General features: G+C 37.3%; 1 protein-coding gene across 5 annotated transcripts in view; it reads right to left on the bottom strand.

The window, feature by feature from the left end:
• Window positions 1-19,534, bottom strand: part of ATP13A3 (ATPase 13A3) — a 93,368-nt gene that overhangs the window by 72,611 nt on the left and 1,223 nt on the right. For 3 of the 5 annotated variants that reach the window (XM_032337487.1, XM_032337517.1, XM_032337494.1), the window contains exon 2: window positions 19,433-19,476. The gene's annotated coding sequence lies outside the window, so the exon portion shown is untranslated. Of the gene's footprint in view, window positions 1-1,057; window positions 1,316-6,301; window positions 6,395-19,432; window positions 19,477-19,534 lie in introns of those variants that run through there. The other 2 variants (XM_032337501.1, XM_032337509.1) reach the window with 2 other exon arrangements.

Genomic DNA, 19,534 nt, shown 5'->3' with positions numbered 1-19,534 from the left:
TCTGAAACTTTTAGACAGAAAAACATTTTCAGAAGATACTCATTTCTGGCACCAAAGGCCATTAATCTTAAGAACTCTGACTATAAATCTCAAAACCACTGACCTAACTGATCATATACCAGGCATTATGCACAGTCTCTCATTGCTGAGTTTTGACTCATTCTTCTTCACTTTTTTCTTTTCTCCTCTGCCTAGAAATAGAGATGTACTTCTACACGTTTATAAATCCTAATTTTCCAATGAAGAATGTATTAGATGAATAAGCATGTGTTTATAATTTTAGAAAAAGAATTACCATTAATATTCAATGTGTTCATTAACTTCATGTACTTACAACTATTTAAAACCTTTTTGCCAAACACATCTCGACAGAGCTCACCTCAGTCTAACACAGCTGTATTATCAACTCATCCTCCAGAGTTAAAAAGTGACCACAGCAAAAAAATACTGCAGTAATTTTTTAAACAATCTATTTGTAATGTTCTTCTAAATTCAATTCTTGACCATTTTATCTCATTACTCTTTTTATAAGTGTTATTGCTCTAAAATTTAACTTACTTTTTAAGGCAAAACTATTAAATCTTACCAAATTTTACCAAACTAGAGGCATTAAAGTAATTTAAATAAAAAGTTGCTCTAAAAACTATCGGTTATTATTCTCTTTGAGCACACTATACCACATAGAAAATTATCAAGACTTCACCTAGACTTTCACATAAACTTTTAATAAAAATCCAGTAAGACAATAATTGCAACGGCTTATGCTTAACATATAAATATATATTTAAATTCTAAAAAACATGTACATAACAGAAAGCCTCTGATATTTCTGGCTAAAGATAAAAACCTATATATTTTAAATGATATTTCCTATTAAGATGAAAAAAACACATATTAAGCTATTCTACCATGTATCTATTTAGAACATTTGAAGCATTAATATAGAACTTCTGAAATCCATTTAACTTTCTGAATAAAACTATTGTAGCTTGCAGGAGTCTATGTTTTTTAATCAAGTCAATTTCTAGATCATAGGAAACAAAGAAATTTTTCTTACCAAAAGCACTATATCGTCATTCTTCCCAACTGCTGTATCAGCAGCACTTTCAAAAGCTGGCTATTAATAATAAAAATAAAACTAAGCATAAAAATCCATTCAGATGAGAATTTTCTGCCAAATATTGTTTGATTCTTTGTGAACTGCTTTCAAAATGATTAAGATATTAAAATTTAGGATTTTTAAATTCACTGACTTTAAATGGGTTTTCAGAAGATATACCCTGTGCCACTGGTAGAGCTACTATTGAATAAGTCCCATCTAGCCAGCACACTGAAGTCCCAATTCCACAGTGCATGCCTCAGCCTTGATCTTATCTAAACAGCAAGGAGCTCATAGGCCATTGTGCTTAACCAAACCCTTCCTTGCATTTACAATGAACATGATTTTTTGTGTGAGTAAAAAACAGCAGCAGAGGACAAAGTGAAGCTATCAGGAATATATCTCACTATATCAAATGCGAATTCTTGGACGTTTACTTGTTTTTTTCACATTATATAATTACTAAGAACCATCTGTAGTGTTCTAGGATAAGAGTCATATCTCATTTCCTAAAACAAGAGGAGTTGGCCTCAACAGGCACAGAAATCCCCAAACCTCTAAGCCATCTTTGCATCAGACCAGAGTTTCTTATTAGCTGGAACAACAGTTTTATAGTAGTCTGCGTATAGAAGGTTTTCTTTTTTTTTTTTTTTTAAGTTTTTTTTTTTTTTTTTTTTTTTTTTTATTTGAGAGAGAGATAGGGAGAGAGAGCATGAGTGAGGAGAAGGGCAAAGAGAGAAGCAAACTCCCCGTGGAGCCGGGAGCCCGATGCGGGACTCCGAGATCATGACCTGAGCCGAAGGCAGTTGTCCAACCAAATGAGCCACCCAAGCGTCCCAATATAGAAGGTTTTCTTTAAGGATATTCCATGTACCCACCCAGAATTACGAAGTTGGAAATTTCACAAGGTGATTTAGAGTGTGATCTATAACTCAAGTAAAATTTCAAGTAGTTATTTTGAATAACACACATTATTAGTTTTTTACTTGAGTATTTGCCCAGCTCAGAGAGAAAGAAGTAAAAAACTAAAATTTAAAATGTATTACTCAAAATTCACAAAACTACGTTATTCTGAAAAATTCTTAAATAATCTTTTTTATAGTTTGTAACATATACTCTGCAGTTTTAGAAATTAAAACTACATTAAGATTTGGGGGACACTTTGTGGTGCACGGGTGCCACCGCTGGTTAAGCGTCTGACTCTTGGTTTCAGCTCAGGTCCTGATTTCAAGGTCATGGGATTGAGCCCCACGCCCAGTTCACTCAGCAGAGTCTGCTAAGACTTTCTATGCCCGCCCCTCTCCTCTGCTCACTCACACATGTGTGAACTTTCTTCTCTCTCTGAAATAAATAATCTTAAAAAAAAAAAAAAGGACTTTGTGGGCCACCCTGCATTGTTGAAAGACAGAATGAACATCCTACTTGGCTCTGTAGTTCTAGATTTTTTCCGAGACTTAAACATGCCTAGCCATGTTAAACAGAAATTTGACAAACCCATCTTTTAGGACCATTCAGCAGAAGATTTTTTAAAGATCCTGAAGTATACACAATCCAGCCAGCACTCTGAATATTATTTCACTGTCAAATCTGTAGCATCCACAGCAACTAAGATAACCTTCTGTAATTCAAAACCAGTTCTCCCTCTGAAATAAAAAGTACCCTAAAACATATAATATCCTTAATCTACTCACTGAACCACCTCAATTTTAAAAAGCTATACAAATATTTGTATAGAAGAATTTTTTAAAAAACTCAATCCCCTAACTATAGAAATCAAATTGTCACAACTCTTTATGAGGGCAAAACTTAACACTTCAAGTCAGCTCCTAACAAAAGAATGACATAATATAATTTAATGAATACATGGAAATTTTACAAGGATACCAGCTAAATTTTAACAAAGCTCTAGTGAATACCCATTTTATCACTTCCCATCTTGAACTTTCTCTTATAATGCATGCTTTTGTTTCTGTGTTTAGGCTTAAGGAAGACCATTGTACCAAATATACACCAAACCAAGACTATTTACATTTGTGAAGTGCAGTCTTTGTATAATTATGCTTTTTTGTATGTTACAAAACAATGCCATAGCTAAAACAAAATAAGTTATAACTAGGAAAAATAATGTAATTATCTGCCTTACGATCAATATTAGAAACATTAAGAGTTACAACTTAGCCCACACTACAACATACTTACATACATCTTTATCACTTTTATTAAATACACTATTTAACAAATCAACCCTTTTATTCAGAGAAAACTCCATGTGTGGTCAGAGTGTCATCTTAGGTGAAACAGTGGCTTTGAGTATTAGTCAACTGCGAAAGTATTTAATTAGTAAAAATGGGAAAAAGTAGCTTTGGACTAATGACTAGTATCTATGTTTTAACTTTTGCTTTGTAAAAATGGAAATGTGTAAAAATTCTTTTATATACAACATAACTGCATTTTTTAAATGTCTACTTACATGAGAGATTCTCATTTATTGAAGCTAGTGTGATCTTAAAACTTCTAAATTTCCTCTTAAATCCTCCTCATGTATATAACTTTTCAAAACTTCATATTCAAGGACTGAGAGTTACAAAAGTATTATAACTGTTAAAATGATTTCAAAATCTTACCATCTATTATGAAAAGTGCCGTACCAGGCATTAGGAAATAGTAGATAACATCACTGTGATAAGACCAGTCCTACAGACTGAATATTCAAAACAGGGAGAAGGCCTAGAAAGAAAACTGGCTTCTAACCCCCTAGATAATCAAAAACAAAAAAAAAATTGGAAACAGTGGCCAGTAGTGGTGACAGTATTGCAGAGTGAGAATAAGGGAGAGACTTTAGTGCTTTTTTTAATGTTTTTACCATCTACACATATTAATATTTTAAAATAGTTAAAGAAAGGCTGAGCATATGTATAACTTCTAATTCTACTGTGCTTGGCCAACCTTGGGTGTGAAACTTGTAGGAACCTGCAAAACACTTCATAGTGCTCTATCAAACCATTCCAGATTCTTTGGATCTCTCTCAATTAGGTCTCTTTACCCCAGGCAAGATAAAGTGGTGATTTTGAAGTCCCCCTTAACAAGTACATTTCTAGTAAGTGACAGTGTGATTATATTTATTTTTGTACAACCCCTCCAAATTTTGGCTCCACTAGGGAAAAGTAGCAGCCACTCACACACCATAAAATCGCAGCAAACCCTAAATTATTTAATCAAATTAATCCATCTAAAAAATTAATCCACCTACAAGCGTTAAGTAAGTATATATATGCCATGTTCGTTATTATATTAGGAACTGTAGGAGATAAACAATTTTACCCCAAAATACAAAAAAAAAGGGGGGGGGGGAGAGAAAGAGCACACAACTCAAGAGTCAAGGTTTAACTTGTTTTTAAGACAATTCAACATGAACTATTTTGCAAGTTCCTTCACCTGTCACGGTTTCAATTTCTTCTCCACTGAAATGAGGCAGTTGTAATAGGCTGTATGATTCATTCCAACTATGAAAGTTTTGACCTACAGTAAGTATTGGTTCTGTATGCATCTTGTTGTTACACTCTTTCACCACTAGGTGATGTTCCAACATTGGTATGGAAAAGGGCTGACAGTTTTCAGTAACCTTAACAGAAAAGCTGTGGATCAAAAGTGATTATGAGAAGTTGCAAGATTTGTTGTTGTTGAGTATGACTGGAGATACTAATCTGGGAAAGCAGAGGTTGACTAAATAATACAGCCTCTGTTTCATGTGTCTCAATGGAAAAATAAGACACAAACACAAAACAAATGATAACGGTGGTAGAGAGAAGAGAAGGCAGGTATGTTATTATTGCCTTTACAAAGATTACTCCCAAGTTCACAGTTGTCTAAAACTAGAATTTAGGGATTTTATAATGTTGTGGAGCAAGGGAGGGAGAACAGTAACAAAGAGCACATGAACCTATCTGAGAACAAGATGAGGTGAAGTATAAAATTATGTGGTAAAATTACTACTTGCTCATTAAACTGGGGGTGGAGAGGAGCACCCTTATTCACTGTTACAAGTGAATCTGGGGGCATATGGGTGGTTTAGTTGGTTAAGTGTCCAACTCTCGATTTAGGCTCAAGTTATAATCTCAGAGTCGCGATACTGAACCCTGTGTTACACTCTGTGATGGGTGTGGAGCCTGCTCATTAAGATTCTCTCCCTCTCCCCTACTGCTCCCTCCGTAAGAAAAGAAAGGGAAAAAAAAAAAAAGAAGTGAATCTGTTCTACATTTTTGGAAAACCAACAGTATATTAGAATTTAATACTCCAACACTTTGATCCAACAATCCCAATTAAAAATCCATGTCACATGTACATATATAAACATGTTACCATTCATTAACTGTTTCTTCAAACTCATGAAATAGAGTACATGAGTTTTGTGCTTTGAGGGTAAGAGGGGTACGTACATGCAGAAACACCTAACTGAAACAAGTTTTAAAGCAAGCACTAAAGAAAGTGTTTGGCACTTAATACAGTAAGGAATTGACAAATCTAGAGTTCTAATAACAGCCTGTATAAACAACCTAAATTGGTAAGTGAGCTTAACTGCCCAAATAAAAGCTACACTTTTAAATTTATAAAATAAGCATTTCTGTTAAGCAATGTATTAATTAATGTTTCTTCCACTGTAATGCCAATTAGTGATTATTTCTTCTAAAATGTAATACTGTTTTTTTTACCTTTTTTGAAGATTTTATTTATTTATTTGTTTATTTATTTGTCAGAGAGAGTAAGCAAGAGAGAGCACAAGCAGGCAGAGTGGCAGGCAGAAGCAGAGAGGGAAACAGGCTCCCTGCTGGGTAAGGAGCCTGATGTGGGACTCGATCCCAGGACTCTGGGATCATAACCTTAGCCGAAGGCAGCAGCCCAACCAACTGAGCCACCCAGGCGTCCCTAAAATGTAATACTGTTAATCCAAATCCCTAATAACTTGTTGGACATTTCAATCAGCAATTTAAAATTAAAATCTGGGGGGGATGGGATAACCGGTTGATAGGCATTAAGGAGGGCACATAATGTGACAAAATGTCATACAATATAACACTGGGTATTATACCCAACTAATGAATCACTAAACACTACACCAAAAACTAATGATGTATTGCCTAAAATGAATTTAAATTAAAAAATAATAATAGTAAAATTAAAATTCAAACATTCAGGGGCAGGTACCTGACTGGCTCAGTCGACAGAGCATGCCTAGAGTATACAGCTCTTGATCTTGGGAGTCTTGTGTTCAAGCCCCACACTGGGTGATAGAGCTCACTTTAAAAAACAATAATAAATAAAATTTCAACATTCCTCAATTCTAAGACTCATATTATCCACATGGTTGCACAGAAGCCAGGATATAGTTTATATAAAACCTTACAGTTGCTATTGGCAGATGACCATCATTATGCAGTGGTCACTGCATGCACTGCTTCAAGTTAGTCTCAACTTTTCACAGTACTGTGTCATTTCAGCTGAGCAAAGTACATTGTTGGTAGTACAGTGCTGAGTTGAAATTGTTGATTAAAGGTACTGAAAAAGATTACACTGCAGCTGCATTCTGAAACAAAAATAATAGTGTACACAAATAGGTACCCAATCAGAGCAGCAAAGTGCAGAGGAACGGCTTGGAGGAGAAGGGGTGGGGGTGGGTAGGGAAGAGTCAAAAGGGGGGGCAAAAAAGCGGGAAGAAAACCCTATAGAAAATTATATTCTAAATCCTAAGAAGTATGTTAAGAAGGTACACCCAGAATCCAGAGATTTTCATTTTTCTTATTAACAGCAAAACCCAAAATATTTTTTTCTTTATTGACTCAGCAAGATTCACTTCAGGATTACTGTATTGTGTTGGAAAGAAAGCAAAATTAGTTTTACTTCTCATCTGTACTACACTGTGGTTCACATTTTATTTTTCCAGACATGATGAAGGCCTGAACCTGACCACAAAGGAAGCACAAAATCACTAGGAAGTTATTCTGTACAAAAAGTACAATCCTGCTAATTTACAATTATAATTGACAGGCACTTCAATCACCTTTTTAAAATTATGTGAATTTATCTTTTTCCACTCTATTCCTTTTCCCCAGTTGAAACCTACCCACGCTGACTCAGCTTATAAAGGCAGTGCAAAGCCCTTAACCTCTGCATTCAACAAATATTTCAAAAACACACTTTAAATCACTGTTGAAGAGGATAATGGCCCTACTCATGGTACAATCATCACAGAAATCTGAACTTTCTCTCTCACTTCCTATGGTCCTTCTGTAATCAACTATCCAGGATTTAAAAAAAAAAAAAAAAATCAATGCATTTGGGTATTATACCAAACGTAACAAAAGTAACTGACATTCATACAGCGGTTTTTAGTTTACAAAACACTTTTACAGGGCTTTTCTACTTTATTTACCAGTTTTCAATCAATATCCTCTTTTAAAAACAGGGAAAAATCTTCATTTAATCAAAATTAGCATTTTTTACTTTCCCACAAAGTCAAGCACGAGGTGACTTTATATCAAAATGCCTTACCAACAAATTAAGGAATTAACATGCAGACAGCACCATCTTTCAAGGGTCTATTTTTCAAAAATTCATTTGATAGTCAAATGTAGTTGAAATACTGACTAGGTTCCCAAGATGACCCACAAATGACCTTTCACCTCCCACAATTCTGCTAAATTATACTTCATACTACAATAGCCTTGATCATAAGGCAGGCAGCCAGGTAACCAAGTTTCTACTTCCTCTGCCCACTTCTTTATTATTAATATTCTCCAAGCCTCCACATCCTCTGCCCAGTACTTAATTATTAATATTCTCTGGCCTTCTCTCTCTATAACACCACAAAGGGCCAAGAGGGGCTCCATTGACCCATCTACGGTGAAAACTGCCCAGAGCTGACAATCAGTGTTTTCAGCACTAATCTCTCGAGGTCCAACCCACAGATATAAACATCAACCGAACATGTTTACATGGTTACAACTAAAATTCAACAGATTCATTTTATCTTTCTTCCAAACCCACCCCCCACCACAAACCATTCCCTCTACTCCTTCAATGAATAATATGATTTGCTAAAATTCCATGCCAGGATTTTGGAAGTCATCCCAGACTCCTTCCTACCCCACAAGGAGGTACTTGCCATCGCATCTACCTTTCTCACACCCACCCCCCCATGCCTGGCTCCACTGGCACTGCCCCAACTCAGGTCCTGATGCCCTCTCTAGTCTCCCTCATTCATATCAACATATAATCCAGACATGATCATTTCTCTGCTTGAAATTTCAGTAGCTTCCCATTGTCTGCAGCAGCATTTCCCAAACTGTCAAGAGTCCCTCCAAAATAAAAATTTGAAAAAACATCCCTGGCTCATATAAATTGAAGAAATATACGGGATTAAGCAAACCTGAACAATCCTCTTACTAGCAAGACACTTAAAAGTCTAGGGCACCTGCATGGCTCAGTCAGTTGAGCATCTGACTTCAGCTCAGGTCTTGATTTCCAGGTCCTGGGATTGAGTTCCAGTCGGGGCTTTCTGCTCAGTAGGGAGTCTGCTTCGCCCTCTCCCTCCACTTCTCTCCCCTGCTCATGCTCTTTCTCCCACCCCTCATCAAATAAATAAATAAAATCTTAAAAAAAAAAAAAAACACTGTAAATTCTGACAATGCACAATACTATGTGCTTTCCTACCACAGAGAAGTAAAGTAGGAGAGTAAGAGAGAGAGGCCCAACTAACGCTACGACAAAGTTACAACTAAACAGACATGTAATACTCTCCAGAATGTGGCCCTGCCTTGTTGTCACCACCACCTGCCTTTCACCAATGTTTATCATTCTCCTCTTACAAACCTTGCATTCCATCTATATACAACACATTTGTAATACCTCTAAGGGCTACTGTTTCCTGACTACATTCCTTTACATACATTGTACCTTCTGCCAAGAATGCCCCTCCCTAACAGTGTGGCTGCAAAGCTCTTATAAGTCCTTCCATACCCTGGTCAAGTTTGTTCTCCACCATGCTTTGACTGTCCTTTCTACCTTCCAGCAGAGGATAGCTCCCATCTTTGTCTCTTCTTGTAAGAATCAGAACATTTGTCTCACAATGCTGGACTTACAGACTAAAAACCTTAAAGGCTGAAAACCAGGCCAGTACCAAGCAATGAAGAATGAATGAAGAAACAGAGCAAGACAAGGGGTGTGAAGAAAAAACAGTTGGCTTTCTGGGTTAAATTTCACAAGTACATATTGTCTTTGGCATGCTCCACACTCATCCCAATGCCCTTTTCCAACTCTCCCAATACCCTCTCCTAGGTTCCTTGGTGACTTCATGTAACCGGACACAAAACCTCCATCTACAAAGCTATGTTCTTCAGTATCAACTCCTTCTTCAACAGTCATTCTGCTCAGAAATTAATACATAAATAAGTTATAACTTCTCAAAGCTGAGAAACAGAAGATAAATCTCCAAATAACAAAACAAAAGAACTAGGGAGGAGGTGCGGAGAGTGGGCATCATAGTTCTACCATCCCCCCATATAAAAGTCTCGGAGTATTCCTGACTGGGCTTCCCTCAGTGTCTCACTCTCCACTACATCCACTCCTGCACAGCAGCAGCGATGGGCACTACAGGCAGAAAACAGAGCTAGAACGAGTGCTACTGCCATCCTCTGGGCCACCCATTCTTGGAATGAAAAGCTTTGTTCATCTGAGAGACCATATATGACCAACTTCTCATTACTGGACAGAGAAGTCTCACTAACATGTTCTCCAATGAACTTAAAACAGTGCCTTTATCCTAGCCAAAAAGTATCTTGAAATAAACCTACACCATTATTTGACTTAGGAAAAAAGCCAATGTTGCCCAAGTATCCGAACAATTCAGAATAGAACTGTAAATACTAAGCTAGCATTTAGCAAAAATTATTATGGCTTATCACGGTTTCTGATTTCATAGAAAGCCATGTTGTACGAAGTCACTCTCTGGGGAGCCTGAGTGGCTCACTCTGTTAAGCACCTGCCTTTGGCTCAGGTCATGATTTCAGGGCCCTGAGATCGAGCCCCATGTTGCGTTCCCTGCTCAGCGGGGAGCCTGCTTCTCCCTCTCCCTCTACCCCTCCCCCCAGTTTTTGTGCACATATGCCTACACTCTCTCTCTCTCTTAAATAAATAAAACCTTAAAAAAAAAAAAAAAAACTATCTACATGTGCCAAATACTATGCTAAATGCTGGAGATTATATCCCTTGACCTAAGACCTGAAAGGTGGGAAATTCATCAGACAAAGAGGCACTAAAAAGAGGGGAAATAACAGAGGCATGGAATCCAAGCAGAGGAATTACCACAGGCAGAAGCAGTGAGGTGAGGGGTGGGGGCAGGGGGATGAGTTTAACAGCTGATGGGCATGAAGGAGTATACCTGCCATGAGGAACACCAAATGATATATGGATTCATTGAATCACTGTACCATACAGCTGAATTTTTTTTTCAAGATTTTTATTTATTTGACAGAGAGAGAGATCACAAGTAGGCAGAAAGGCACACAAAGAGAGAGGGGAGCAGGGAGCCTGATGCAGGGCTTGATCCCAAGATCCTGAGATCATGAACTGAGCCTAAGGCAGAGCCTCAACCTACTGAGCCACCCAAGCGCTCCTTAACTGAAATTAAAATAAAAACTTAAAAAAAAAAAAAGTACTAAGGTGAGAAATCCTAGAAAACGTCATGAATACAAGTTAAACCCACTAGAACACAGGGTAGTCTCTAGCAAACAGCTAGAAATGGAGCTAAAAACATGGGACAGGATCAGATTGCCTGATATAATAAAGATATGATAAAGATATGGATTAACTTACATGTGATGGAGATTCTGAATTTTTTTCAACTGAAAAAGACCAAAGTCCATACCAATGGGGCCATATTCCAAATACAGTATGAATGGTGTCTTCGGGACTTGTACAGTGCAGCAGCACTGTGTTCACCTGCTAGACTGTTTACCTTCAAGATGCCAGAACTCATTCATCAACATATAGCCAAAATCTAGCCCTGTGCTTGGCACATACAGGAACTAAAAAAAAATACTGAATAGTTAAATTTGCCAATGCAATCCTGAAGGCATAACCAAGAGGCCCTAACCAGGCTTGCTTCCTTCCTTCCTGCCTGCCTATAAAAATCACAATTCTTATGTACCACAATAATTGATAATTGCCACAAGTTTTAAGGGAACATGAAGAAAGGCCCTTCACCATAGGCTGCATTGGAGGTAAAAAAGGATTTGGGGTGTGGGGGTGGAACACATTAAGATGCTTCTAAACCTAACTAAATTAAGCACTTTGTTGTTCTCACCAAAAACTGAACAGAAAACAACTGTGGGTTAGTTAAAACTTACTCATCAATGAACTCTAAGGCAGTGGTAGTAACTCTAAAAAACCTATTTTCATATCAAAAAGATCCATGAAATAAAAATCCATTTTAACAGAATTTGTTGGGTTAAAAGATTTTATTTATTTTTGCGTGAACACGAGCTGGGTGGGGGGGACAGTGCGGGTAGGGCAGAGGGAGAAGCATAATCCTCGATGAGCAGCGAATCCGATGCAGGGTTCGATCCCAGGACCCTGGGAACATGACCTGAGCTGAAGGCAGACACTTAACCGAATGAGCCACCCAGGTGCCCCTATTCTTCCAAATATTTAAGTGTGCTCCAGACAAAATTAGGCTACTTGCCTGCAGTACCTTACATTTAACTTAGCAAACTGAATCACATTATTACAACTGGCATTAAATAAGGATTCCATCTCTTATGCTTGGTGAAACAGTAAGGCAAAAAAATTTAAGAGCACTTGAGGAAATCAAAGCCAAAACTGAATTACAAATGAGCTTAGAAAACCAATGGCTTAAGAAGTGAAGGCGCTGGGGCACATGGGCTCAGTTAAGCTAAGACTCTGCCTCAGGCCCAGGTCATGATCCCAGAGTTACAGGATGGAGCCCCACATTAGTCCAATCAGGCTCTCTGCTCAGCAAGGAGTCTGCTTCTCCCTCTCCCTTTGTATGCACACTCACTCATGCATATGCGCGCACTCTCTCTCTCACTCTCTCAAGTAAATAAAATCTTAAAAAAAAAAAAAAAAGAAGTTAAGGCATAATCTAAAGCTGGACGAAACATCTTTGGTCTTTTTAACCCACTGAGCCACTCAGGCGCCCCATCTTTGGTCTTTTTGAAGAACCGGTGACCCACATTTAAAGCAATCAATCCAAAGGTCAGAGAAGTAAAATAAAATTTCAAATATTCCTTTTAAAGAAAAGATGTAGACACATTTCACTAACAAGTATTTTCTATTATTTTATTTTTATTTATTTTTATTAACCATTATTTTTAAATAAGGCACATGAAAGTCTATTAAATAAACCTAATTTAACATATTTTTACATTTTATAATGTGACCAGGAAGAGACAGAATCAGTAACAGTAACACAGAGGATGGGGGGAAATGATACACCCAGAGACAGAAAGGGAAAGACAAAAACACACATAAAATGTACATTAGAGATACATGAGGTTAACAGCTTGAGCCTTTTAGGATGCTGTTCCCAAAGATGCAAAATCATGGTATCTTTACATGAAAAGCCTGAGTACAACACTATGTCATTACTGCCTGCTGCTCTAGTTAAAATAAAACAGGCAGCAATTTTCAATCCCACCCCCACACATTCTCATATCTCTCTCTCTCTCTCTCTCTCTCACACACACACACACACACAACACTTGTTCTGAATACATTAAATGTTATTAAACCAATAATAGTACATGACCATTTACTGAGCCTCTTATCCTCACAATTCTCTAAGGTAGCTTCCATTCCCTCCATTTGTCAAATGAAGAAACTAAAAAAGGTTAAGTAACTGGAACCCAACTACAGAGCTAGTGATGAGTCTGGAACTCAAGTCACTTGTATATGGCTCTGAAGCCCACATTTTAACCACTATACCATGCCAATTCCCCAGACATCTTTAGCCACTATTACATTTATTTTTAATTTTTTAAAGATTTTTATTTATTTAATTGACACACAGAGAGAGATCACAAGTAAGCAGAGAGAGAGGGGGAAGCAGGCTCCTTGCTGAGCAGAGAGCCCGATGCGGGGCTCGATCCCAGGACTCTGAGATCATGACCTGAGCCAAAAGCAGAGGCTTAACCAACTGAGCCACCCAGGTGCCCCTATATTTTTTTTTTTAACTGGTGTTTTTTACTATGCTTTTCCAAAAATAATGTTAAGATTCAGGTACTTTAAATTTCATGAAAAACATCAACAACTTATACAGTTCTATCTATCATTTACTTTCAAGTAAACTCTGCACCCAAGGTGGGACTCAAACTCACAACCCCAACATCAAGTCTCATGCTCTAGCAACTGAGCCAGCCAAGTATTCCTATACTTCTTTTAAAATAATGCAGATTTTACTAGCGGTAAGGAAGATTTTTTTTTTTTTTAAAGATTTTTTATTTATTTATTTGACAGAGAGAGATCACAAGTAGGCAGAGAGGCAGGCATAGAGAGAGAGAGAGGAGGAAGCAGGCTCCCTGCCGAGCAGAGAGCCCGATGCGGGACTCGATCCCAGGACCCTGAGATCATGACCTGAGCCGAAGGCAGCGGCTTAACCCACTGAGCCACCCAGGCGCCCCACTAGCGGTAAGGAAGATATTAACACTGAATATAGCTGAGTATCAATCCAGAATTACACAAAGTACAAATGGTCCCCCAATACTCCCCAATTTTATTACCTAGCCTTTTAATTATGCTAGGTTCTTTGTATGGTGTAAAATACCCAGTATAACCCTGGGGAGATAATAGATTTTCACAGATACCTAATTTCTTTCTCCATTATTCATATTGTGGACTCTTACCATATATGCATTTAACTACTCCCATTCAATTATCCGTGCTACACGAAAAAAAAAAAAAAAACAAGAGAATACTTTAAATGATGGCAGGATGCCTGCCTTTACATCCTTGTCCCAGAGTGAACATGCAATGAAGACTATAAATTTGCTGTTCCTCAGCCAGTCTAAGTCCCATTCACTTGTCAAAAGGTATCTCGCATAGCTAATTATGATCCCCCTCACCAAAAAAGTAACCTATTTTAAAAACTGGAGGAGAAACAGGCTGTTGGAATTGAAAAACAGTATGTCAGTTAAGAACCAGTTTTCTAACGTATCTTCCTAAAAGACCTTTTCAACAGTAATTTTGCCTATATAGGATTTCTACCTTAAATGAGAATTTAGGCCCGTAGCCCCCACATATAAGGTATGATTTCACTTTATCCAGCTCTTTAAATTACAAAGAACTAAGAACCCAAACATGTGTCTTGTATATCAAAGTAAGTTAGTAACTAATGCATTATTCATCCTATTTCACAAATGGGAAAAAGCAGAGCAACAGGGACGCTGTTAGAAGGCATGCTTGGGGCGCAGAGATGGCTCAGTTGATTAACATATGCCTTTGGCTCCAGTCATGGTTCCATAGTCCAAGGATCGAACCTCACATCGGGCTCCCTGCTTGGCAAGGAGTCTGCTTCTCCCCACCCCCGCCTTCAAGCTCTCTCTCCCAATCATTCTCTCTCTCAAATTAATAAATAAAATCTTTTTAAAAAGAAGAAGAAGGCACACTAGATACATGTGGGAACTATTCCATGATTTATTTTAAAATAAAATAAAAATGTAGTAAAAGTCTGTCATGTGGGGCACCCGGGTGGCTCAGTCAGTTAAGCGTCTGCCTTCAGCTCATGTCATGATTTTGGGTCCTGGCACAGAGCTCCAAATCAGGATCCCTGCTGCTTCTCTCTCTCCCTCTGTCCCTCCCCCTGTTCATGCTCTCTAATAAATAAAATCTTAAAAAAAAAAAAAAAAAGGCTGCCACGTAATCAAAAGCAATCCTTAACACTGGTTCTCAGTAGGGGAAAACAAAACAAAACAACAGTGAGTAGTGAGATAAGCCATTACCAGAGTACAAAACCAAGCCAAGAGTGGAAAGAATAACCTACCGACAAACACTGTCTAACCCCAGGTCCTTTACTGGCATGCTATCACTTATTCTCCACACGTTTCCTTTTCTGTGAAAAGAAGAGACTAGTCTATCACTTATCTGTGACCATTTACCATATTTGTTTTTCAATCTCACACTTCATTATTTCAATATCCAACTCACAAATTACTTGTGAAGAAAACAGGTAAAAACCAAATAAAATAGAGGAGTCAATTAATCTAGCTTGCTATCAGAGGTAGAACTTTCATACCACCCACCTCAAAACAGATACAAATATTTTTATTTTTTTCGAGATTTTAAGTAATCTCTACACCCAACGTGGAGCTCAAACTTAGAACCCCAAGATCAAAAGTTGCATGCACCACCAACTGAGCCACACAGGCATCCTCTAATATTTTTATTTAAAGCTTCTGAGAAAATCTACATACATCATCAAGTTCCACATCATGTAATCAGTAAATTCTACATAGTTAACTCACTTTTCTCAGAAATTCATTTTCTTACCTGAGTATCAATAGATCATTATAAAAGCATGAGGGTCAGCAAAGAGAGGAATTTCAATTAAGAGATTGATTACAACTCACTTAATTCATACACATACACAAATAGACAGGGGAGTACTTCTTATTGGATTCTCAGTTCATACTAGTATTAGTGGTCTTGGGTGACAGGAAGAAGTAAAACATGCATCTTCATCTATACCCTCAAAGAAACAGGTCTCTGTGGAGCTCTGTTTCCAAAGATCTATATGGCCTCTTCCACTGGGGAGATGCCCTGTGGTAGACTCCTTTTTTTAATTCGGCAGTCTTGTAGTTTGCTATTTGAGTTAATGTTTTACTAGTCAGACCTAACAAAGGCCCCATTATGAGCCTTTTGGTCTAAGGTGTTACCAGATCCTCTGTTGGGACAGTTCTCTCTAGAGAGAACTAGAGAGAACTCTCTAGAGAGAACTCTGGAGAGAACTGTCCCATGGAAACTCTTCAGCAATCCACACCCTCACGTTCTCAAACATTTGACTATCTGATAACTTTCCCCTTCCTTCATTCCATCTTCCCCATCCTTACTAATGCGTTTTTTAACTAATGATTACAAAAGTAGTGATTTTTTATTACCATTCATTCATGACATTTCACATCATCTCTACTTTTTTTCATCATCTCTAGTTTTACTCTTACTAATATAAATCTTTGGTGGGTTGTTTTGTTTTTTAATTAGAGAGAGGGCCCAACACAGGGCTCAATCTCATTACCCTGAGATGACAACCTGACCAAAATCAAGAGTCGGACACCTATCAAACTGAGCCAACCAGGCACTCCACTAATATAATGTTTTTTTTTAATTTTTTTTTTTTAATAAACATATAGTGTATTATTAGCCCCAGGAGTACAAGTCTGTCAGTCGCCAGGTTACACACTTCACAGCACTCACCATATCACATATCCTCCCCAATGTCCATAACCCCACCACCAACAAATTTTTTTAACTCATGGCTTATATAATCACTAGTTACCATTAAGTCTAGGACATTCTACCCTACAGATACCACCTACTTTTCCCCAATTAAATAAACCCAGAACTTTTACTTTTTTACATAAATCTTAAAAGATGTGCTTTAATCCCAATGCTCTTTTCTTTCTCTATCTCAAAAAATGAAGTCAACAAAATTCAAGTAAGGCTCTCTAACAATTATTTCCTTGCCTCTTTCATGTTTCCTGGACTAGTTAGATGGGTTAATAATTAGAACATGGTTTTAGTGACTACGGATTCATTCTCTCTATAATCCAGTTAGCTTCATTTCACACAAAATATCTCCCAAAACCAAAGATTAAATCCCATCAACTATCTCTGGGATGCAGATTTAACTAGATGAGCTATACAGCACATTCAGAATGCATTTCATCACTGGAACAAACCTTCTGCTGATGTTAGATGTCAAGCACTAGACTATCTTCCTTTACCATACCACTATGAACTGGTTTAAGAGTGTTATCTTTAATAAATGATGAGCTGCTAACTCCTATTCAACTTTTGTTCCATTCACAATGTCTTCCACTTACTACATATATAGTTAATTTAGGTTACCAAATATACCAGTGAAGAGAATCCAGCATTAGACAAACCAAGTAATCAAGATCATTTTAAAATTCTATTTCTGTCTTCCCAGATTTTTAGTAATTACAACCATTATGCTGTCATTCAAGTATAAAGTTCTTACTTCCACCATTACCTGGACCATTGGGGAAAAAATAATACAGAATAAAGACAAAGTTTCACAGGATGCCCCCATATCACTGATCATGGCCCATCTCCTAGGACTGCTATTAATCTTAGGAATAATGTGTACTCACATTTTTAAAACCTCATATTCACAGTGCTTACAAGACCACCATGTTATATAAGCAGAGCTTAATTTAGTATAGGGAATAAAAGGGGGAAAGGGAGAACATAAGTTCTCAGCTAATCCTCAAAATTCTGAGGTAAGTATTAATATTTGTTTTCAATAAAAATGAATTAGAAACCTGGTGATTCACAGACCTATACCCCTGAGGCTAATAATACATTATATGTTAATAAAAATTTTTTTTTAATTTAAAAAAAGAATTAGAAGATGATGATAATCAGGGAAGTTAAGCAACTTACAATGAAAGGGCCTCTGAAAAGAGCACGAATCTAGCTCTGTTATTGTATATGACAAGCTGTTTCTGTTTCTAGGTTTACCATGTTAGCTGTCTATGACTCTGGGTAACTTAACATCTCTGAACCTCGTTTCCTCATCTGTAAAATACAGTTTAAATGAGATAATCCATGTTAAGTGTTTAATTCAAAGCTTAGTCAAAGAGCTAGTTACGGAAAGTCAAAAATCAAACTCCAGTCTGATTTCACAAGTCCGTGCTTTTTCTATATTACATTATGTTGTAGCTACCAACATATAATTATTATCCAAAATCCATATCTGGAATACGGCACATGTGAAAAACTCATGTACCTAACTGAGACAACTTTAAGGGCTAACTAAACCAACAGAAATATTTTAGCTCTAATAACTAATAAGCAAAACCACACAGAACTCATCAGAAGATAATGTTCAGACATTCAGGCTTAACAAAGCTTTGCTCTAAATACTATAAAACTATTTCCCTACCTATATAGGAATTTATTATTTTTTTTTAGAGATTTTATTTATTTATTTGACAGACAGAAATCACAAGTAGGCAGAGAAGCAGGCACAGAGAGAGGAGAGGCAGGCTCCAGAGGAGTGGCAGGCTCCCTGCCGAGCAGAGAGTCCGATGTGGGGCTCAATCCAGGACCGTGGGATCATGACCTGAGCCAAAGGCAGAGGCTTTAACCCACTGAGCCACCCAGGCGCCCAGAATTTATTATATTTATCTCAAATCAAACCAAATTAAAATTTTAATAACCAAGCATACCCCAAGTAAAGTATTCTCGTTGACCTAGACAAAGAAATCAGCCCTCTCACTACATAATTTGAACACTGCATCAAAATGAAGCCTGTCAACTGTATTTTCAAAATAAACTGCAACTTCATATTTTCATTTATAGCTATACTACTTATAAATGGAGACAACCAGTGTCATCACTTTTCCTACCCAATGCCCTGAGCAAAAACAAGCTTTGTTGTTCTAACAAAGTTCAAAAATCTCACTGAACAGTCTCAGGCTCCCCTGATCTGGTACGGGATAATGCAAATGGATAGTAGCAAAAGTAAAGTTGCGTCACAATTAATAATAGACTTACTATTTGGAACTTCCAGGAACTGATCTGCATTTTAAAAAGGGTTGCTAAACCAGAATGGAATACCCAAAGAGATTTATTTTGGCATCTGTAGCCTATTCGGCAAAGCAACAATCCTCCGGAGAAAAGAATGCCATAAAATATATGTACCTTGGTAAGGAGGCTGAGATCTAACGAAAGGCAGAGCACTTTCAACTATGAAATCACCCCTTAAAAGATAAGGAAATCAAAACACCTTCACTTTAGCGACAAAGCCTTTAGAACACAGTATTCACTTTGCAATAATCTTTAACGTTCCTGCATTTCTTGGATTTTAAAAAAATTCTAACTTCTTGACTCACAGACCTAAAATAGTTATTACATACAGAAATGTTCTACTCATACAGTTCAGAATCATAAGTAGGAAACATAGGTTTCTGTTTCTAGGTTTACGACTCCATACCCATTCATTTTGGACTAATATAACCACTAAATATAGCTTTAAGACACTGACAATTAAAAGGAGTGAATTACGTGAGTGACTCATACCTCCTATGTCCAGACACCAAGATCCAAGGATGATTCTGTCAGATCTATGGGAAGAGGAAATGATAAACACCTGTCACAAAATCTTTCCAAACTGGGAAGCCC

Source organism: Mustela erminea, chromosome 1, assembly GCF_009829155.1.
Source record: "Mustela erminea isolate mMusErm1 chromosome 1, mMusErm1.Pri, whole genome shotgun sequence".
Classification (NCBI taxonomy): Eukaryota; Metazoa; Chordata; class Mammalia; order Carnivora; family Mustelidae; genus Mustela; species Mustela erminea.
This window is presented reverse-complemented; position numbering and strand designations above follow the sequence as displayed.